The 24,431-nt window shown below is 37.7% G+C and overlaps 1 long non-coding RNA gene across 3 annotated transcripts in view; it reads left to right on the top strand.

Moving 5' to 3' along the window:
• Window positions 1-24,092, top strand: part of LOC139171495 (uncharacterized) — a 108,374-nt gene extending 84,282 nt beyond the window's left edge. Inside the window, exons 3-4 of one of the 3 annotated variants that reach the window (XR_011559756.1) lie at window positions 3,999-4,321; window positions 23,986-24,092. This is a non-coding gene — a long non-coding RNA (uncharacterized lncRNA). Of the gene's footprint in view, window positions 1-3,998; window positions 5,039-12,555; window positions 14,364-23,985 lie in introns of those variants that run through there. The other 2 variants (XR_011559757.1, XR_011559755.1) reach the window with 2 other exon arrangements.
• Window positions 24,093-24,431: the final 339 nt, after the last annotated feature.

Below are 24,431 nucleotides of genomic sequence, written 5' to 3' on the forward strand. Positions count from 1 at the left end.
TTACATTTGTAGCTGATTCATGGTTTGCTTTGATAGAAAGAAGAAAGGAAGAAGAAGAAAATAATAATAATAATAATAATAAAAACCTCCATGGTGCGTATTATTTCCCCCTCAAATAGCACGATACAACATTTCTTTAACCAGAATGTTAAATGTCAAGGAAAAAGGCAATTAATCTACCCCATGCATATATTAGAGAGGCGCAAAGAACGCTTGGATCAGGTTTTTCCTTAACACTGTGTGAAGGTTTCTTTCTTTCTTTCTTCCTTTTTTTAAAAAAGGGAACCGGATTCCTGCAGGGAAATGGTTAATCTATTTTTAACTAAAGCTTACTTTTGTAATCTATCCAGTGCTTAGAGTTCTGTCATTGATCTATGATTTATGTGTTTTAAACCACTTCTTGGCTGCAGCATTGGTTTCTATCCAGAATGCTGGGTTGAATACTAATTGCGAGATCAAATTTATGCTGTTGGGCTAAGCATCTGACGGGGTTTTTTCTCCAGGGCTCCCATAAAGCAGGCTAGGGTCGTTCCTGGCAAGATCCATGGATGTGCAGGCAGTAAGAAAGCTTTGGCCAAAAAGATTAAAAGATTAAAAGGCAAAGTTTTAAGGGGTCATTTGCCATCAATCGGGGGAAGGCTTTTTATTGTAATCTCTCGCCCGCTCTTTGCGGGAACAAAAACTTCATTTTTTTATTCTTAAGGATACGAATGTAGAGGCCACCATCAAATTTATCACATTCTTCCTTTTTCCTATAAATAAACAGCTGTGGAAGTTATCAAAAGCTTCCCGCTGCATCCTATAATTCAACGGTAGGATTTGTCTTCTCATCAGTTCTTGGTCCTCCTTCAAGCCCCAACTAATTTGTCCACTTTTGGGGTCATTTTCTGTCCAGTCCTCTCTTATCTGCACCCCATAGATAGAACACCCCTTTCTCTGCATGGTACAAAATTCTCCCCTGGCTAGGCTCCCCATCTGGAGGTAGTTTCTACCCAACATTTTAAAAAAAGATTTTTTTATTTTTTTTCAACAACTTTACATAAACATCCATAGATATACCATAATATCAAAACATATATAATTATACATTTCGGTCCCAAATGCCATAAACAGATATCCTAAATTTGCACCCTTGGTACTTTTATCTCCCATCTGTTTCCCTTCTATATTTCATAGTACCCCCTCCCATCTATCTCCCACTCTTCCCTCTACTTTCTTTCTCCCTCTCTCCCTCTTTCCTACTTCCCTTCTACCTCTCTCCCCTTCCTTTCTACTTCTTCTTCCTTCCTTGAGTACAGGTAATCATAACCAATTTTATAGTTAAGAGATGAGCAATTCAGAACTCTAATATTATTCCATGCATTGGTGCTGCTCTTAAACGTGTATCTTTTCCTTTAGCCAGATAGATAGAGAGATAGAGAGATAGAGAGATAGAGAGATAGAGAGATAGAGAGATAGAAAGATAGAGAGATAGAGAGACAGAGAGACAGAGAGACAGAGAGACAGACAGACAGACACATAGATAATTAATTGGATCTAAGATTTGTATTGTATTGTTCTTTTTATATGTTGTAAGCTGCCCCAAGTCCCCAGAGAGGGGCGGCATAAAAATCAAATAGATAGATAGATAGATAGATAGATAGATAGATAGATAGATAGATAGAGATAGGCAGGCAGGCAAACAGACTGACAAATGATGATGGGCAGATGGATGATAGATAGATGATGATAGATTAGATAGATAGATAGATAGATAGATAGATAGATAGATAGATAGATAGGCAGGCAGGCAGGCAGGCAGGCAGGCAGGCAAACAGACTGACAAATGAAGATGGGCAGATAGATGATAGATAGATGATGATAGATAGATTAGATAGATAGATAGATAGATAGATAGATAGATAGATAGATAGATAGATAGATAGGCAGATAGACAGATAGGCAGATAGATAGGTAGGTAGGTAGATAGATAGATAGATAGATAGATAGATAGATAGATAGATAGATGATAGATAGGCAGATAGATAGATAGATAGGCAGATAGATAGATAGGCAGATAGATAGATAGGCAGGCAGGCAGGCAGGCAAACAGACTGACAAATGATGATGGGCAGATGGATGATAGATAGATGATGATAGATTAGATAGATAGATAGATAGATAGATAGATAGATAGATAGATAGATAGATAGATAGATAGGCAGGCAGGCAGGCAGGCAGGCAGGCAGGCAAACAGACTGACAAATGAAGATGGGCAGATAGATGATAGATAGATGATGATAGATAGATTAGATAGATAGATAGATAGATAGATAGATAGATAGATAGATAGATAGATAGATAGATAGGCAGATAGACAGATAGGCAGATAGGCAGATAGGCAGATAGATGATAGATAGATAGATAGATAGATAGATAGATAGATAGATAGATAGATAGATAGGCAGATAGATAGATAGGCAGATAGATAGATAGGCAGATAGATAGATAGGCAGATAGATAGATAGATAGATAGATAGATAGATAGATAGATAGATAGATAGATAGATAGATGGATGATAGGCAAATACGTAGATAGATAGGCAGATAGATAGACAGATAGATAGATAGATAGATAGGCAGGCAGGCAGGCAGGCATTCTAGAAGAATATAATTCTTCTAGTGTTGCCTCCTTGCCTCCTATTTTTGTCCACTGTGTCTACCACCTTTAATTTTCCATTTTTCCCAAATCAATCACTATAGCTTATCGTCTGGACATATTCATTGTCTCTTGTACCTCTTAATTTTAGGCCATACTCCACCCTTTCCTCAATTTATAGCTTTACTCATTTTTTAAAATGTCATTTCTAAATGCCCTAAATTTCTGATCTCTTTTCCCATTTCATATCCCCCTTTCAACTTTATTACTCATTTTTAAATTTTTTTAATTCATTCTCCATATTTAAACAAATTCTAATCCTTCACTACACTTCCATCCATTGGTTAATAACATTACCAAGGGGCGGCATACAAATCTAATAAATTATTATTAAAATTATTATTATTATAACTTCCCAATATACAGTAATAATGAAAAAAGAACCCCTAATTACCTAAAAATCCAAGTTATAAATTATACAAAAATGAGAATTATACAAATCTTACAACATTCCAATAATTTAAATAATTATCTAAATCATTTTCAATGTTAAATCAAATTTATAAGTTAAACAAATCTTATATAAAAACAATCTTATAAATAAAGTAGTAGTTATTCAAATTTTATAACCTTCCAAAAATTCACCTACTATAGTCTAATTTATTTCCCTTATTTTCTTTATCTTTTTCCCTTTCATTATCAAAATTTAATTCAAATCATCATGTACCAATCTAATATAGAATTATTAACCTTTCAAAAAAACCTTTTTAACAACTTTTAATTGTACACACTAATACATAACTAACACTGTTGACATGATTGAATGTAAAATAATATTTTTTATAATGTTTTTATAACATTCCATGATCAATGTTATATAAGAACTTGATTCCCTAATTATACACAATTATCTAACCCACTTTCCTTTCTATTGTCCTTCCTCTTTTCATCCATTCTCTTTTGGTCTCTCAAAAATTTCACTTCTTTTAGTTTTTTCCCTTCCAACTCCTTCTCTTAACTTTTTGTTTTTATTTCTTTTCTTTTCATGCCAATAACTTCTTTTTTCCAAGTTCCTTTTCCATTTGAGTATATTATCTGCATAAGTCTGTTCTCAATTCCTCAGGGTCTCTTCTCCCTATTACCCCCTTATTTTTCAATTGCTTCTTCTGATACCAATGCTTCCCTCTTACCCTTTTCTTATCACTGTACATCTCAGTGTAATCATCAATCTGTTTTTTATTTTTAGTCCTTTTTTCATCTGTGTAATCTCCTTGTTCTTCTTTTTCTCCATTTTCATTTTCTTCCATTGTAAATTCTAAGTGTTCTTTATGATCCAGCCTCATTTCTGTTTTTCTTTCAGAGAAGGGGTGTGGCCAACATCACAGTGCTACAAGTGTTTCCCACACTATGCAGGAACCCCAAATCCCAGCTATTTGGAGACCTGGAACTGGATTGGAAACCAGTCAGATCTGCCCTGGAGGGGCCATGGAGAAGAGCAGTACTCATCAGTGGTCTGGGAGGAGCTGGCACCAGCCTCTCAGCCAGCAGCTGTGGAAGACAACTCTGTCCCCATTAACTGGGGTGACTATGATCAGAACGATTGAAATGGAGAGATCGTGGATTGCCTGGGTGACAAGATCTAAGCATTTGTTCTGGAGAAAGATGAAGAAGTGCTGAAGCTGGGTGAGCATTTGGCCAATTTAATGATTAAAAAGAAGAAATTTAAATTTTAAAAGGAGATAAGAGTCACTCTAAAATGGAGTGAGTGGCTATCCAGCAATTGGAAATACCATAGAGAGAGTTATAGGAACAAGTTTAAAATCCCAAATTTCAGGATGTCTTTATAATCAGGCTTGGTGGAAATTAAAGAGACTGAAAAAGAATAAAGAATTTGAAGTGATAAGTGGATTTAAAATACTTCGGAGACTTTCGTAAAAGAGTTGTTTCATTATATTGGGAAACCGGCAATGCCATCTGCTGGTTAAAAAAATATTGCAATAGACTGTGGAAAGCTTGAATATGCTGACAGCTGGAGACTGACCTTGCTCATAAGAAGATAATTAGGAGTTTGAAAGGACTTGAAAGCAGTGTGTGTGGTGCTATTGTGTTAGATAGTACAGTGTTTTGGCGATAGAAAATAAGAGGATATTGAATTGGATTGGACTGAAATACAAAGAGATTATATGGACTTAAGCTGCAAATAAAAATATATGTGAACTTTGTGAATTGTGAACGTGACAACATGGAGGCATGTATCTATGAAGAATTGACTGAGTTGTTAAAATACATCTACGAAGATATAAAAACTCACCCAGTATCTGCTTCTGATGGGCAGCCATTTATTGTGTAGTTAAGATCCATCAGTAAAGGTATATAGTATAACACAGGGACCTGCAGAAAAAAAAAATGCATCCATGGCACTGGAAATATTTTCTCCTGTTTTGTATTATGTGCTCTTATTTTGACATATGTCAAGCAGGCAACGTGATTTATGATAATTTCATAGCAGAGTGAATGTGCTAGAGTATGTTTATTAAGGGTAATGAAGTTTTTGCACAGATTGTGCTTTCTCTTTCTTTCTTTCTCTCTCTTTCTCCTCCCTCCCTCCCTCCTCTTTATTCCCCTTCCCTGAAGACCAAAACATTAGCCACATATATATTATGACTTTCCAGAAACGTGGAAAGCATACAAGTGTGTCTATCTGTATTAGGCAGAGAAACATGACAAACCGTTTCTGTCCCATTTTGGTTCCATATATGTTCATTCGTAACTTCATACAATCTGATTTTCAAATCATCAAACCATTTTATTTTTACAGTTTGAAAAAAACCCTGTTATGTGAAAATTCATCCATTTTAAAAGCCGGGATGCATTTTATTCCTCCAAACTCTTTATTTATTCATTTATTCAAAAAGAAAAAACAAAACCCTCTACCTCCTAATCTGCACATTAGCCTGTGAATGGCAAATAAGGTCGGTTTGTTTAAAGATGGAGATTGGAAAAAAAATGGGACCATCTGTGATTTGTTTGCATAGTATACAATTGAATCTCGGGAGTTACTGTCTTGTGCAAAACACTATTTGAGCATTAAGCATCCCTTCCGACTTCTAAAAATTGTATATAAACAAAGTAGCCATCCCTCTGTTTATGTCATCTTTCTAGGGTATAGGATCCTGGGAGAGCGATGGTAACTAGAATGCTGTTGTTGAAAAAGGAGTGGAAAATGGTGGGAATGGGAAGACAGCCTGACTCTGTCCATGGTGCTGATTATCTGGTCATATCAGCAGGCTGTTGTGGGTATTTAAAGCAGAGGATAAGCACATTTTCTTTTGGTACTTTTCACTGGACATGTAAGAAGGATTGTGGGCAGAATTGAAAAATGGACAGCACATCAGTAGAGTGCTGAGTTTTCATTTCCACTGAAAACAGGATGCATTACACATCTGGGTGCATTTTGCTCATTCCTAATCTTAGTTATTTGTCCCCCTTTTCCTTTCTTTTTCATCTTTCTCCAAGTTCTTCTCTTGGTCATGTGTCCCATGATTAAATTTTAGTGGGTTGAGGATGAAACTTCATTTTATATGGATTGTATTGGTCCATATTTAAAAAAAAGACTTTCGATAAAGGCAAATTCCATCTTCCTTCCTTCCTTCCTTCCTTCCTTCCTTCCTTAGTTCCTTCCTTCCTTCCTTTCCTCCCTCCCTCCCTTCCTCCCCCCCTAAAAGAGTAGATGAGTCCCATAGAACAGGAATTGAACTATCTGATATAGAATAGAATAGAATAGAATTTTATTGGCCAAGTGTGATTGGACACACAAGGAATTTGTCTTGGTGCATATGCTCTCAGAGTACATAAAATAAAATATACATTTGTCAAGAATCATGTGGTACAACACTTAATGATTGTCATAGGGGTCAAATAAGCAATGAAGAAGCAATATTAATAAAAATCTTAGGATATAAGCAACAAGTTACAGTCATACAGTCAACATGGGAGGAAATGGGTGATAGGAATGATGAGAAAAACTAGTAAAATAGAAGTGCAGATTTAGTAGAAAGTCTGACAGTGTTGAGGGAATTATTTGTTTAGTAGAGTGATGGCGTTTGGAAAAAAACTGTTCTTGTGTCTAGTTGTCTTGGTGTTTTGGAATACAATTGCATATAGCACAGCATGGCTGAGTTTAAATACCGATGAAGCTGTATTCAAAGCATCTGAAGAACATCAGGTTGTTTAGACCATCCTAGATATTCTGGGTCCCGTAATGAAATTATATTTTTTTCTTCCTAGAATATTTTTTGCAAGAGCAGGATCTGTTTTTGGTGGGTGGGGTTCAACAAAGTATCCATTCATTAGTTGCAATGCAGCTTCTCACCTGACCTGATATTGTAGGCTGTGAGAGTGACTGCCCCAAAGTCACCCAGCCAGCTTTTATGTCTAAATTGGGACTAAAACTCCAGGCAAATTGACCAATTGACCCAATGCTACAGAGACAGCTTTCATGCATACGTTTGGACCGGAACCCGCTGTCTTCTGGTTTATGTCCTGGTGTCTTCACCACTATTTATTTATTGTATTTATTATCTATTATATATTTGTCAAACAAGTCTAGAATTATAGTTTGTATTAACATAACAAAGTATAAAGAAGTGATAAAAATGATAATAGGACAGAAGGACAGGGACGGTAGGCACAATATTTCGCTTATGCATGCCCCTTACAGACCTCTTAGAAAAGGGGAGAGATCAACAGAAGATAATTTAAGGTTGAAGATTTTAGGGTTAGGGGAAGAAACAACAGAGTCAGGAAGTAAGTTCCAGGCATTGATCACTCTGTTGCTGAAGTCATATTTTCTGCAGTCAAGTTTGGAGCAATTTACACTTAGTTTGTATCTATTACGTGCTCTTGTGTTGTTGTTGTTGTTGTTGAAGGTGAAGTAGTCACTAACAGGAAGGATGTTATGCTGTCTAATCTTATGAACAACAGTTAAATCAGTTCGCAGGCAACGTAATGGTAGATTGTCTAACCATAGTATTTGAAGTCTGCAGGAGGAGCCTGAATTGTCTCCCTTGTTGAAGTCACTTGCTTCTTCATAACATTCTGACTGATGCATTTACAAGACACAGTAGAGTATTCCCAGTGGTTCTTGAAAAAGAGCTTGTCCAAGAAAGTATATTTCTACATGAGCAGGATGAAAATAATGTAAGATTTAAGCTTTTCAGAAGAATGAAAACAAAAACAAAACCCCGCCAACCACATGTCTGGTGTCACATTCCTGTTTCAACCAGAAGAGGGAGATGAACATCAAAGAAGAGCCATGATTAAGTGGCCAAGTTAATGCTTGACATGAGGAACATCTCAGGTTCAACCCATAAAGCTCCATCTAAAGAAAAAACCTTGGAGAAAAGAAGATGTGAAGGACCCTGATAATTTTGAGATAACGTGGGTAAAATAATTCAACATTGCTATAGTACATGGATTATCAAGTTGCACTGATCACATTCCTGCATCATAGGGCTTCAGAATTCCTAGTGATGCAACCATTCAGTAGAAATTAATTTCTCCTTGTCCTCTTTGGTTACAGCACTTACTTTCAACTAGCAGTGGTAGGAGGGAATAATTGCAGTTCGTTTTTTAGCTGTTCACACTAGTGCAAATCACAACTAATGTATGCAAATCAACAACAGCCAATAAGGTGTGTCACTCTGAGTCTTGCTTGAATTGCAAAGCTCAGCCCAACAAACACCCAGATTTAAATGGGGTGTGTGATTTAAACTGGGGGATTCTGGGAAATGAAGACCACACATCTTAAAGATGCCAAAATTGCTCTAGTATTACTAGTTGGGAAGCCTAGAAAGGCATAGAAGTAGAATTGTTGTGTCTGGCAGAACTTAAAGAGACTTGACGGAGCATTTCTTCTGATGTTTACAGCACCTGTCAAGGTCTGAAGGTGTACAACCTCAAGGTTATTCAAATGAGGCAAGGTGAATGACCATTAAGAGAAATGGCTTTTCAACCATTAAACGGTCTGCCCTTGGTGGGATGATGCAATCAATCAATTTATTGCAGTCTTAGGTCAGAGACCAGAACAAATAAAAATGCTCGGTAAATATACTGCTGCTAATTTAAAAACTGCCATGATTTGCATAACAACTGTGGCAAGAAAAGTCACAAAATGGGGCAAAACTCACTTAATGTATGCCTCAATTAACCACAGAATTTTGAGGGCTCAATTGTGATCATAACTCGAGGACTAGCTGTACTGTTTTTTTCTGTCTCAGTCCTTCCCCCAAGAAACCAGAGCAGGGGGTCTCCAAACTTGGGAATTTTAAGACTCGTGGACTTCAATTCCCAGAATTCTCCAGCCAGCCATGGGAATTCTGGGAGTTGAAGTCCACAAGTCTTAAAGTTCCCATGTTTGGAGACCTCTGAACTAGAGGAACCCCAATCTGTGTATTATGAAGAAATGGTAGCACACCTCTTCCATTTTTCTTCTTCTATCATTTGGGTCTATGTCAATCTATTCTTAAAACTGGCCACTTCTATAGAAAGCAAGGTGTCTAATGAGATTTTGCTGGCAGCTGTGGCCAGGTAACATGTTGCAAGCAGCCAATAAATCTGGCTGTTCAGAAACTTCCAGGAACAAGTTTTATTTCCTCTCCGTGCTTCGGCCTCAGGAACCATGTGCAGTCATGCGTCTGTTGTTTCATAGGAGAACCTGGTTCCCACCCAACCCCCTAATTCCCAGCCATGACTTGTGCACTGAAGCAGGTGAAAATGAGGAGGGGCTGGAGAGAGATGGGGGGGAAGGAAAAAAAAGAAGGAAAAGGGAAAAGGAAAGACAAAGGAAAAAAGAAAGAAAACAGAAAAAGAAAGAAAGAAATAGCACAATCCTAGTCTCCCTTAATTTTAAAAATTCATCAAAAAACCCCATGTGATACATACATACAGATATAGATATAGATATAGATATAGATATAGATATAGATATAGATATAGATATAGATATAGATATAGATATAGATATAGATATAGATATAGATATAGATATAGATATAGATATAGATATAGATATAGATATAGATATATTTGTTTTCGTAAATTTTCACGGGTATATGTATGTAGATTGTTCTGAGTTCGGGTTTTGCCCTGTGTAATATTTTGCATGTTTATGCGACGTTTCGGTGAAATCACATTCACCATCATCAAGCTTGGAAACTTCAGCCTGATGATGGTGAATGTGATTTCGCCGATGTTTCAACTGCATGTAATTACAGGGTAATTAATCCAGGAAGACACACACTACACGATAAAAGGAAAACCCAAAAGTTTTTATAAACAGAAAAACAGAAACAGCCCCCTTTTTAAATGTCAAAGGGATTTTCTGGTACACACAAGGCACAGGTTAAATGCAATCCAATTGCTGACCCAATAACTAAGAAATTGAGTCCAATTCTAAAGTTCAAATAGTCCACACACAATCTTGAACAGCACAAAAAACAGAATATTGACGAAACAATGAATCAGATAAACTGCCATGAGGCTAAAACACCAAGCTGCACTTTTATCTGTAGCACTAATTACAGCAGCTCCACCCAACCACAGGTGGCCTCATTTTCTCTTGTAATAATCCTTCAGTTGTTGTCTCCTATGCATCACTCTATGCATGCGTGGATGTGTCATTAATTCTTGTTCAGAATCCAGGGATGATACAGATGATTAATCTCCTCCTGGGCTGTCTGCCAAACTCCCCTCTTCCCTTTCACTCACGCTTCCGTGGACAGAGGAGGCTTCGTTGGCAGATTCCATCAGGAGCAAAACAGGCTTGCTGCATGTGGATGTTTCCCCCATATCCACCTGCACATTCCTTGGGGCAGGAGCTGGGCCAGAGCTAAGCACAACACACACACACACACACACACACACATTTACATATTTACAGCAACACGAAGCTTAAAACTTCAGCCTGATGATGGTGAATGTGATTTCACCGAAACGTCGCATAGACATGCAAAATATTACACAGGGCAAAACCCGAACTCAGAACAATCTACATACATATACTCGTGAAAATCTACGAAAACAAAAAAAACACTTCATAATAATCAGCATGTCAATCCTTCTAATAATTATGATTTTAGAATTTTATATTTGGAAATCAGCCTTAACAAAACACTTCATAAAAATCTCCATGTCATTCCTTCTAATAATTATGATTACACCAACCAATCAGATCACTGAAACATAATCACCCAATCTATTTGCTACATTCAAAACAAATCTCCACCCCCACACTATATACTAGGAAGAAATGACAGTTGCTAACATTCCATTTTACAACAACACAAAGATTGGAACTTCAGCCTGATGATGGTGAATGTGATTTCGCCGAAACGTCGCATAGACATGCAAAATATTACACAGGGCAAAACCCGAACACAGAACAATCTCTCTCTCTCTCTCTCTCTCTCTCTCTCTCTCTCTCTCTATATATATATATATATATATATATATATATATATATATATATATATACACACTATATATACTATATATATACTATATATATATATATATATATATATAATATATATATATATATATATGTATGTGTATATATATATATATATATATATATATATATATATATATATATATATATATATATATATATGTTAAATGTTTTTAGCTGGAATTTTAAAATTAAGGGAGACTAGGATGGTCCCATTTTGGCCTTGTTCTGGCCTCATCAGCTAGCCACACCCTTCCTTACTGGCTAGCTGATGAGGCCAGAACAAGGCCGAAATGGGACCATCCTAGTCTCCCTTAATTTTAAAATTCCAGCTAAAAACATTTAACACATACATTTAACACATAGTTGTCAGCTGTAAATATATTAACTGCCTTGAAGTGGTCCTGGGTTGGGCCTAGAGGCAAAAAGGATGCATGTTTATGCGACGTTTCGGTGAAATCACCGAAACTGTATATATATATATACAGATACATACATACATACATACATACATACATACATACATACATACATACATACATAATTTATTTATACATAAACATACAAACACAAAAACACAAAACAATTAAAAGTATTGGACATTGTACGACATACCTTCTTTACAATTATTATTGTGCTTACTCTCTGTTACATAGCTAGTTTTATACATATTATATACAGGTAGGACAATGTTGCAGATAATTTTATGAACGACTCTTATGTCAGACCGAATGTGGCGTAGTTCTTAATTGTCTGAGCCCAACATTTTAATTCTGGTGTTTTGTTGCAAGCAGAAGAGTAGAGGACTGTTCTCGTGGAATATTAGTGGACTCTCTCAATTGTATTAATGTTTGATATGAAGTGTGGGTTCCTTACAGGTGAGCTATATTCAAGAAGTGATCTAGTGAATGTTTTGTATGCTCTGGTTACCAGCTTAATGTTGCCAGAGTAGAAGCTATGCAAGATTAGATTAACAACTCTTAGTGCCTTTCTGGCAATGTTATTACAATGGGCTCTGGCATTTAGATCATGAGATATGAGTACTCCCTGAGTACTCCTTGACAGAATGAGGGTCATCTACAAGGTCATGCCCTCTCAGCTTGTATTTTGTGTTCTGATTCTTTTTGCCAATGTGTAAGACAGAGCATTTGTTGGCTGAGATTTGGAGTTGCCAATTGTTTGACCATTCTGATACATAGTCAAGGACTTTTTGAAGGGTGGTAGTATTGTCGGTGGCATGCACATCCACGTTTGAGAACGTGGACATCTGTTAAATGTCTATTTACTATCCTGAAATGCCAATTGCTATCTGCAATCGATGGCTTAAATTTGGACTGCAGTAACACTATGTTTGTACTATAATATACTATAAATTTATATACATTTATATACATTGTGTTCACCCTAGAACAAGGACAGAAGCACCAGCCTGAAGATAACGAGTGGGACCTTGTCGAAACGTCGCCAGAAATTTCTGAATCCTAAACGGGAAGAAACCTGAATATGCCAAGACCGTCATATATATATATGTGTGTGTGTGTGTATGCGTGGGTGTTTGTGTGTGTACGTACATACATATATACATTCATATCTCACATGTTTTTGCTGAATTTTTAAAATTAAGGGAGATTAGGATAGCACTATTTCGGCCTTTAATTTTATATATACAGTATGTGTGTTTGTTTGTTTGTTTGTGTGTGTGTGTGTGTATACATACATGCATGCATATATACATACATACATATATATCTCACATGTTTTTGCTGAATTTTTAAAATTAAGGGAGACTAGGATAGCACTATTTCAGCCTCGTTCTGGCCTCATCAGCTAGCCATACCCTTACTGGGATTTTATCCTGCAGCTTCTGCCTTAACCTCTAGGCCACAGGATCTGATCCTTTCAGCTTTATACCAGGGAGGGGCTATATGTTTTTTCAGTTGGATCACCCTGGTAAAAGGAAGGAGCGTCACAGCTTCCTTTTTGCCTCTCAGCCTAACCCAGGGCCATTTCCAAGGCAGTTAATTTGTTCATAGCCAACAAACTATATTCTGTATCTCTCTCTCTCTCTCTCTCTCTCTCTCTCTCTCTCACACACACACACACACACACACACACACACACACACACAGACACAGACACACACAGAGACATATAAAATTTGTTGGTTGTGCATTGGTTAAGAGTGCAGTACTACAAGCTACTTCAGCAGTTTGGCAGATCAAATCTCAGTGGGCTCTAGGTTGACTCATCCTTCCAAGGTCAGTAAAATGAGGACCCAGATTGTTGGGGGCAAGAGGCTGACTCTCTGTAAACCACTTCGAGAGGGCTGTAAAGTACTGTGAAGCGGTATATAAGTCTAAATGCTATTGCTATTGCTATAAATACAGATAAATGAAGACAGTAAGAGAGGGATGGTAGGCACAATGGTGTGCTTATGCATGCCCCTTACACACCTCTTAGGAATGGGGTACTATATACTATATACTGCCTACCTACCTACCTACCTACCTACTCTCTCAGGTGCTTTTGGTTCACTGACATGGGGGTTGCTACTTACCGCTGCTACCGGTGCGATGCATGTGCAGTTTCATGTTGCTGGTGTCCATGTGCGCACGACCCAGTGAGATTTTGCTTCTGTGCATGAGCAGGAAGAAAAATCTCATGAGAAGATGTGTACACACAAGAGATTTCGGCATTTTTTTTTGCTTTTGGGCAGGTGCAAAAAATTGCCGAATAAACATTAATATTTTCTTTTCATTTGGTTGCGATCAGGAATGTTCAAATTAGTAAACCAATGCAAAATGTATTTTAAAAATTTGGAAATTGCAGCCTGATCTATATATAAATGAACAAAATTGCACACAGACAGGGGGAGGGGCTTTTCTGAGCAAAATAAACAAATAGACATTAATTTTTTCATTTCATTTTTCATATGGTTGCAATCAGGAATGTTCAACTTAGTAAACCAGTGCAAAATGTATTCAAAAATTTAGAAATTGCAGCCTGATCTATAAATAAATGAACAAAATTGCACACAGACAGGAGGAGGGGCTTTTCTGAGCAAAATAAACAAATAGACATTAATTTTTTCATTTCATTTTTCATATGGTTGCAATCAGGAATGTTCAACTTAGTAAACCAGTGCAAAATGTATTCAAAAATTTAGAAATTGCAGCCTGATCTATATATAAATGAACAAAATTGCACACAGACAGGGGGAGGGGCTTTTCTGAGCAAAATAAACAAATAGACATTAATTTTTTTCATTTCATTTTTCATTTGGTTGCAATCAAGAATGTTCAAACTAATAAAGTAATGCAAAACCTTTTCCAAGCAGCTAAAATAAACCATTTTTAGTCTGGGTCAAATAGACCCGGGAACAGTACAAGTGTGAGTTTTTGGCAAACAGAACATCAGGGTTAAGAATATCTGTTGCTGATGCTTCAAAGCATCCTTTCAAGTAGACAAGGTGGAAGTGATTTTATTTATTTTAGTTAGCTTCCCAAACCTAATGTGAATATGTTCCTGGTTCTCTGGTTATACCCCTATCCATCATTCAGTCTGCATCCCTGACTGCCCACAGTTCCTGATGAAGGAAATGCCCCTGGTTTTAAAGAAAGCCAAAGAATCTGCAGGCAATTTGGCGGGGCCTAGGGGAAGAGCCTTCTCTGTGGCGGCCCCGGCCCTCTGGAACCAACTCCCCCCGGAGATTAGAATTGCCCCCACCCTCCTCGCCTTTTTAAAGCTCCTTAAAACCCACCTCTGCCATCAGGCATGGGGGAACTGAGATATTCTTTCCCCCTAGGCCTTTACAATGTATGCATGGTATGTTTGTTTGTTTGTATGTATGTTTGGTTTTACCATAAGGTTTTTTTTAGTTGTTTTAGTATTGGATTTACATGCTGTTTTGTACTACTGTTGTTAGCCGCCCCAAGTCTACGGAGAGGGACGGCATACAAATCCAATAAATAATTAATAATAATAATAATAATAATAATAATAATAATAATAATAATAATTTGTACATGGGCTGCATGACAGTAAAAGAGGAGTTGACACTCCAGTAAAGGTCATAAAAGGGTACAAGAACCTGCACCCCAGCCATGGAGGACAGAAGGAAAAGGGGGAACATGATCGAAACATTTAAATATGTTAAAGGGTTAAATAACTTTCAGGAGGGAAGTGTTTTTAATAGGAAAGTGAACACAAGAACAAGGGGACACAATCTGAAGTTAGTTGGGGGAAAGATCAAAAGCAACGTGAGGAAATATTATTTCACTGAAAGAGTAGTAGATCCTTGGAACAAACTTCCAGCAGACGTGGTTGGTAAATCCACAGTAACTGAATTTAAACATGCCTGGGATAAACATATATCCATCCTAAGATAAAATACAGGAAATAGTATAAGGGCAGACTAGATGGACCATGAGGTCTTTTTCTGCCGTCAGTCTTCTATGTTTCTATGAGAATTTTATTTAGTAATTGTTCATTTATTTATTTAACTTGGATGCCACCCACCTTGCCAAGGCGACTCAGAATAAACTCAAGGTGACTCCAAATGAATTTTCTCCAAATATTCTCCTGGGAGGAGAAAGGAGAGAAAATAATCAAAAAACAATTTCCTTTCCGGCAAGTCAAAGGAGAGTAATTGAAGTAGAATATGCACCCAACAATTGTTCCTCAACTGCTCTGGATGGTACACAATCAAATTGGCACAGCAGTGCTGGACTACATGCAGAGAGCTAGCCCAAAGCACAGTGGTTTGTGTGACAGTTTCAACAGCTTGGCATAATCATTTCACCAGTTCACAATCCAAATCTTATTTAGCCGTCAGTTGAAAAAGCTGAGGTAACTGAGTTGAGTGGCGGGATGATAATATAAACATCAAAACACAAGGACACGTCTGTTGGATGAGGACCAAGATCTATTTGTCAACTCCGGGATCTCCTCCCAAAAGGTTCATCAGGTCCTGGAGATGTTTATTGAATGTCCACTGGGTAATTGTCCTCTTCTCAACTTGTCACACTTTTCAACAGCAGGAATTCAGTAGCATTCTTTTGGATGCTAGACGATGGCACTAACAGCTGCCCTGTTTTTCACCAATTGGCCTCGTTACTCTGGATCCTCATCCAAGACAATGCATTTTTGGAACAGAAAATTCCATAATCATAAATTAGTCGCAGATTATTCTCTCCCAAACCTATTATAAATCTATTTCAGTGAGCTATTTCGGATATTGGTATTGTATGAGAGAGGGGAAGAAGAGGGCATCCATTTTACTCCACGATGAGCATAATTTTTAAAGCTTTCTTCCTGTCTCCAATCCTTGCTGGGCCTTAAAAGAATAAAAATTAAAAGAATAAAAATAAAAAGAGAGGCTCGAAGGACTGCACGACATAATTGTGCTGGGAAGACCCACTTTTAAACGAAAACGAAAACTAGAAAGATGTGGTAGGAATGTCTGTTATTATTGCAGTTAATGACCAATCAATGCAACCCACAGATATAAAAAGACACTAAACAAGCAATGCAACTAAAACAACATACAGCACTTTATCAAACTAAACAATTTGGGGAAGTGAGCTATCTAAAAGGTATAGCACCTAGTTAGGCCTAAAATCAAATTGTTATAAATCCTGTTATGAAACAAAACAAAACAATGTCGTCTGGCGGGCCCCAGGGGAAGAGCCTTCTCTGTGGCGGCCCCAGCCCTCTGGAATCAACTCCCCCCGGAGATTAGAACTGCTCCCACCCTCCTTGTCTTCCGTAAACTACTTAAGACCCACCTATACCGCCAGGCATGGGGGATTTGAGACACCATTCCCCCAGGCTTATTATAATTTATGTTTGGTATGTATGTGCTGTTTGGTTTTTAATTATGATAGGGTTTTTAGTTTTTTTTAATATTAGATTTGTGCCTGTATAATACTGTTTTTATCGTTGTTGTGCGCCGCCCCAAGTCTTCGGAGAGGGGCGGCATACAAATCTAATGAATTATTATTATAATTATTATAAAATAAACAGTCACCTATCATCAGGAATGTGTTAAGACATTATTTATAGAACCAAAATCATTTTCTTCATTTCTTTCTGCATTGGGGGATTTTATTTTATTTTTTTAGTAAAATTCTTTTAAGATGAACTGAAATTTGCTTATTTTAACCAGGCTGTAATTGAACGTTCTCACGGTCCACACCATTTTGAGCAGCAAGTTCTTGAAGGATTTCAGGAGGCCCCAAAAATTAAGCTATGATCTATAGACAGTCCAAGAGTTGAGTTGTTGACTCTTGCTGTAGACTTATTTTGGAAAGATGCTAAAATTCCTTGAGCCTATTGGATTGTCTATTTGGCACACAATCCAATTCAACAATAGCCCTTTTGGGAATGAAAGGGATGACTCAAATGATGACCTGTAGAAGAACTCCATCTGTTCTGCTGTTGAAACCTCTTTGGTGAAAGTAGTTATTAAAAAGGCACCAAGGGTTGTTAATCTACAGTAATCTTGCATAGCTTCTTCTCTGGCAATATTACACTGCTAATAAGAGCATACAAAACATTTGTCAGACCAATTCTCGAATACAGCTCACTTGTATGAAACCCACACTGCATTTTGGACATTAATACAATAGAGAGAATCCAGAAATATTTCACAAGATGAGTCCTCCACTCCTCTGCGCTCCACATTCTACCAGATTTGAAATTTGGGGCTTAGATATCTTACAGTCTTCATTATGATCTAAATGTAAATCATAAAATCATCTACTACAATGTCCTACCTGTCAATGAATACTCCACCTTCAGCCACAATAATGTACGAGCACCCGATAGATTCAAACTCAATGTAAACCACTCCAAACTTGATTGTAGAAAATACGACTTCAGCAGCTTCTTCCCCAAACTCCAAAAACTTTAACCTTAGACTGTCTACAGTCGACTTCTCCCCATACCTGAGAGGTCTGTAAGGGGCGTGCATAAGCGCACCATTGTGCCCACCACCCCATCTCACTGTCCTATTGTCCATATTTATTTATTTGTCTGTCTGTCTGTCTGTCTGTCTGTCTGTCTGTCTGTCTGTCTGTCTGTCTGTCTGTCTGTCTGTCTGTCTATCTATCTATCTATCTATCTATCTATCTATCTATCTATCTATCTATCTATCTATCTATCTAGTTAGTTAGTTAGTCCAATACACAATGAGAATTTTAGAGGGTATATATATATATACACACATAGCAAAATACATGATGAAGGTTATAGAGGAGATACTCATAGTAAAATATATCTATGAAAGAATAGAAAAGAAGATATAGTAATAGAACATATCAATGAAAGAATAGAAGAAGAGATATAGGAATAGAAGAAAGGAATAGGAGATATAAGAGAGCAATAGGACAGGAGACGGAAGGCACTCTAGTGCACTTGTACTCGCCCCATATATTTACCAGTATCTACTTTGCTATTTTTATGTTTATACCAATACCTGCAATCTTGTACATATTTTTGACAAACCAACCAACCAAATATCAGACCCTTTGAAAGGCCCTATGGAGAAATTGAAAAAAGAAATTGGGTGAACACCTAACAAATGCCTTCGTAATGGATTCTGTGCTTTTTCTTATCTGGTGTATCTGATGTAGATTTGGGTCTCTTGGTGAAAAAATAATAACTTCCTGTTTCAACAACCCTGTTTATTGTGAATTAAGAGACTGGGTGAGGGGGTGGGGAGACAGGAAACGGAAGAAAGGAAAAAAAATGAAATTCAATATTTAGTGCTACATTCCGCCTCCTCCTGAGATATTTTAGAGAAAACAACTCCTTCTGTTTCTGTTATACCCAGAGGATTGCTTTGTACGTTTTCTACGCCATGAGAAAATGAGCTTCTGTAGTTGATTTGGAAGAAGACCAACTGTGGCAGATATCGTTGTGGTAGCTTTGTCATTCAAGTTTTTTTTAAAACCAGTCATTTCATTTTATTATTGTTGTTTTAATCCATCCATTCTTTTTGGAAATTATTACCTTGGATAGAGCAGAGAAACTGATCAGAACAAATTTCATTAGGGGAAATTACTACCAACTGCCCAACCTAATTTGCACATTTTTCAAATAATTAAGTAACTTTTTATTTTTACATGAAAGGACCTCCCTTTGCTTGCGGCGCCACTGCGGTGTCCTTTTTCCTAAAAATAAAAATAAATAAAAATAAAAAATCCATAAAAATAAAAAATGATGGGATTGCGGGAGCGGAGCTTTGATGTCACATATACTGGCAGGTTGCTAAGCATGCCAAGGTGATCACTTCCTGGATTCCATCCTCCCTCCATTATTTTAGTGCCGCTACCGGAATCCAGGAAGTGATCACCTTGGCGTGCTTAGCAACCTGCCGGTGATGTCAAAGCTCCGCCCCCGGAATCCCTTCATGGGATTCCCCAGCTCATTTTCTGAGTCCCTCCCAACCTCCTGAATGGCTGACAGCTCCCTGGTGTTCGCCTTCCTTTGCTGCCACCGGTGCCCGGCTCCTCCTCCTCTTCTCAGCAGATGACAGCCGGGCAGTGGTGCTTTGCGGTGCTTGGCATGAACGCCGAGCCAGAGCACAATTTTTTTTAAAAAAATTCGGGTTCAGGTTCGGCATGCCAAACACCACAAAATTCGGTACAGACCCGAATTGTGCGAGTTCAGTTCGCCCAACACTAATCAGCACCAGTCAGTGGTATTTGTGACCCTTTTAAAAATGTTCAGTTGACTGAGTTTCATGTTTAATGAATAAAAGAGATAATGATGATGATGGTGGTGGTGGTGATAATAATAATAATAATAATGATAATAATAACAACAGCAACAGCAGCAACAACAATAATAACAACAAATATTTTAAGAAGATACTTGGTTGATACCTAGGACACTGGCAGCAACCCATATAATAATAATAATAATAATAATAATAATAATAATAATAATAATAGACTAGCCAGAATAAATCAGAAATAATCCTAAATCTTCATTCTAATAGGTAAAGGAATATAGCCAAAATAGTAAAACGTGTCATCTTGCTTTTTGGTTGAACATGTCTGCATCCATGGACTTCAGCCTTCCACATTCTACAGCCTCTATGAAAAGAACACTTGTACAGCTTCAAATAGGGACAAAATGGTTCTTCTCATGAAAGCAATTTCTGTTTTCAAGGGAAGAAGGCATTTCTTAAAATAGTCGCATCCCCACTTCCATTGGGTTTCTGCTGAGCTCGGGACCTTTTGCCAATATCATTTTACACATCCGACCAAAGCCAGTAGCATTTGCATAGCGGGGGTGAGGGGGACATTGAAGCAGAGTTGCCTAACGTTTTAAGTTCCTGAAGGGTTGTGGGTTTTGACTGCAGAGTATTTAAGGGACCACTAGACAGGAAATCTTCTTCTGGAGATTTTTTTTGTGTGTTTTTTTAAAGTCGGATGGTGAGAGACTCTTTCTTTATCAGTGGTTTTGCCAGAGAGGTTTCAATTAGTAAGTGATGAGTGCTAGGAACTTGAGGAGTTTTGGGAAAACAACTTGGAGTTATTTGCAAAGAAAAATTATCTCAGCCCTCTGAAAGTTAAGGGTTTTTTTCCCTCCTGTTTTTGCAGCACTAATGATACCAAGAGGGAAACAGCTAGAATTGTTCCTTATTTTCTCAGGAAAAAAATTAGACAGGGCAGTTCCTCCAAAAAGACTTATTTTAAAGGTTCAGGAGAGGACTGACACATGGCAGAGAGTGTCGGTGGTTGTAAAGTTACTCCAAAGATTGCTGAATTTCATTCTATCAGAGTTGCGACAAAAGTTGCGACTGAATACAGGATTATTTTTAACTGCCAAAAGGGAGATAGAAAGAGAGAGAAGAGGGAGAGGGAGAGAAATAGGGAGGGAGAGAGAGAGAAAAAGGGAGGTAGAGAGAAAGAAAGAGAGGGAGGGAGAGAGAGAGAAAGAGAAAGAGAAAGAGGGAAGGAGAGAGGGAGATGGAGGGGGATAAATAATGCAATTCATCAAAAATTAAAGATTTTCAATGCCCATGTTGCATGGTTAAGCCTTTTATTGATATGGCAAGATCATAAAAGGCTGACTTTGTTCGTTCATTCGTTCATTCATTCGTTCGTTCATTCGTTCATTCGTTCATTCGTTCATTCGTTCATTCGTTCATTCGTTCATTCGTTCATTCGTTCATTCGTTCATTCGTTCATTCGTTCATTCGTTCACTCGTTCACTCGTTCACTCGTTCATTCGTTCATTCGTTCATTCGTTCATTCGTTCATTCGTTCTATTTCGCTTTTCATTTTGAAATAATGATCCAGAAGAGGACACTTTTACTTAACATTTAATATGACCAGGTGCTCAACTACAGGCCGCGACTTCCAAACACAACTGAGCCCATGGTTTCTGTTGTTAAGTGAGATATTGATTAAGTGAACTCTGCCCCTTTTTATGACCTTTCTTCCCTTCTAAATGTAGCAATTGATGTCTGGAGGACTAAGGTAATTTGTTGCATGAGGAGGAGTGGAGGACTCTTCTTGTGAAGTATTTCTGGACTCCTTCGATTGTATTAATGTCTGTTATGCAGTGTGGATTCCGTACAGGTGAGCTGTATTCAAAAATTGGTCTGACAAATGTTTTGTATGTTTAGTACATCGGAGAAGTTACGGTTCGTCTTACCAATGCTCATTGTCACACATCACACTAAATCATGGTTTAAAACTGATCTTTTTTTATGAAGCTGTAATGACCAGGCCAACAGTCAGACTGATCCTGGTAATGGAAGGGATTGTAGCTCCTCATTTTGGGCTGGAACGTCTTCCTGATATGTATCAATACAGAGCAAATAAATCCCCAGCATTCCACAATACTCAGAAACCCCCCTTTTCTTTCTCTCTTTCTTTCCTTATTTCTTGAACAACCAGTGCCAATTCCTACTCTCTCTGATCTGGGAAACGCAAACAAATCTGAGCAATGACAATTTAGATCTTTACATTTCCATATCTATGAAGGCTTCCTCTTTGAGGGCTGAATGAGAGGTTTTTTTTTCTCTCCCCTGAATTGGCTCCCTCTGTTGACAAACAGCGCAATTTGCATTTGGAAGAAGTAAAACTCAGGGGAGAAAAACAGGAAACATCTCCAATAGATGCAGAAGAGATGGATATTTTTGCGATATTGGAGCGTCAACAACCAGACAAGAGATGAGATGAGTGGATGAGAGAAGAGATGAGGGGAGGGGAAGGGAAGGGAGGAAAAGGGAAAGAAAGGGAAAGAAAGGGAAGAGGGGAGGAGAAGGGAATCTCTATAAAGACCTATCAGTCTCATCGGTAAAACCCAAAGTCAGAGTTTTATTCTTTTCCACCTTAAGCATAAAGTTCAGAAGTGGTTTCCACATGGAAACAAAAGCACTTCTTGTCTTCAATCAATGTGGTCCATTTCGCCAAGCGAGAAATTTGTTCAGCAAGTGTTCTGTCAGGCTCTCTGGTAGACTCCTCCCGGAAATTCACAGGTACAAATTTCAGACACACACACGTTTGCAAATTCAAAACAATGTTCTTTATAATGAAAATTCACTTAAACTAAGCCCTCTTTTGGTATAGCAAAGAGCACTCGTCTCCAAACAAACTGGTAATTTGTACAAGTCCCTTATCAGTTCTGTGATACTTAGCTTGCAGCTGTGAGGCAATTCACAGTCCTTCTTCTTTCACAAAGTGAAACACACTTTGCTCTGGTTTAGTTTCAAAGCGGGGGAAAATCAGCACACAAAAGGTCAAACGCAGCAAGGCAGTCATGAAACACAACGATCAGATAATCCTCCTCAATGGCCAAACCCACAGGCTGCTATTTATAGCAGCCTCATTAATTACCACAGCCCCACCCAACCACAGGTGGCCTCATTTTCTTTGATAGTAATCCCTCAGTTGTTGTTGCCTATGCATCGCTCTCCGCATGTGTGGCTGTATCATTAACTCTTGTTCCGAATCCAAGGAGGAGCTAGATAATTGATCTCCTTCTGAGCTGTCTGCCACACTCTCCTCCTCCCTGTCACTCATGTCTTCTTGGTCAGAGGAGCCTTCATCATCAGATTCCACCGGGGACAAAACAGACCTGCAGCATGTGGATGTCTCCCCCACATCCACAGTCCTTGGAGCAGGAGCAGGGCCAGAGCTAACCACAACAGCAAGTAACCAAAAATGGTTTAGTCCCATTTTTTAAAATCTTTCTTGTCACCATTGTTCAGTGAAGCCATCTCTGGATTCACAAGTATGAGCATCTGACTTTTGATCACACCATCATGGGTTTGCTACAAAGGTTGTAACTGAAAAATGGTTGTAAGTTGCATGTTTTCAGTGCCGATGTAAGTTCAAGCGGTCATTAAATTAACTGTTGTAAGCTGAGGATTGTCTGCATAACAAAGTGATGGACTATAAGGAAACCTCCTTGGAATGTAAGGTATGTATAGGTGTATATGTGTACTTGTGCTTTATTGATTGTCCTTTAAGGAGAGCCATGCAAATCAAAAACGGGAACACAGGACAAAATACTTCTACTTAGGTCTTTGGCATCGTATGCTGATTTATCCAACACAACTAATTTCTCAAGTAGAGTGAATTAAGATCCCAGGTCATTTCCAATTTTTAAACAACTGGATTTGTGTTTATTCATGTTTGTTTATGGCAGTTCTGTAAAGTAACCAGAAGATGATTTTATAAAGTGTCATGCACATAAGAACTGTTTTAAAATAAAACTGAAATTGGTTTTAAAAAAAGAAACACAATGAAACTGTGGATTTTCCATTTCAAAGCATTCCTGTATCCTTCTAAATTGCTTTATCTGTTTTAATAAGGATTCTGATTGTGGGATTTAAAGAAGATGAATTGAAACCTGACTTTGAGTTCATGCTGACACACTGAAGCTGACATGGATGATTCCAAATGAACCACCAGCCTCCCTTCCAAGGTTGCTCTTATGGGGTTATAACACAAGGCAGAATATTATTTAGAGGTTCCTTCTATAGGAAAACTAGGTAATCGATCTATAAGGAGAATTGATTGATTGATTGATTGGGTTGGATTTCTATGCCACCCCTCTTCAAAGACTCGGGGCAGCTTGCAATATATAAAAAAGCAGTAAATTACAATAAAATTAATCCAATTAAATTAAAATTATATAATAATAATAATAATAATAATAATAATAATAATAATAATTTATTAAATTTGTATGCCGCCCCTCTCCGAAGACTCGGGGCGGCTCACAACAGTAATAAAAACAGTATAACAATGGAACAAA

The sequence above is a fragment of the Erythrolamprus reginae genome, chromosome 8 (genome assembly GCF_031021105.1).
Source record: "Erythrolamprus reginae isolate rEryReg1 chromosome 8, rEryReg1.hap1, whole genome shotgun sequence".
NCBI lineage: Eukaryota > Metazoa > Chordata > Lepidosauria > Squamata > Dipsadidae > Erythrolamprus > Erythrolamprus reginae.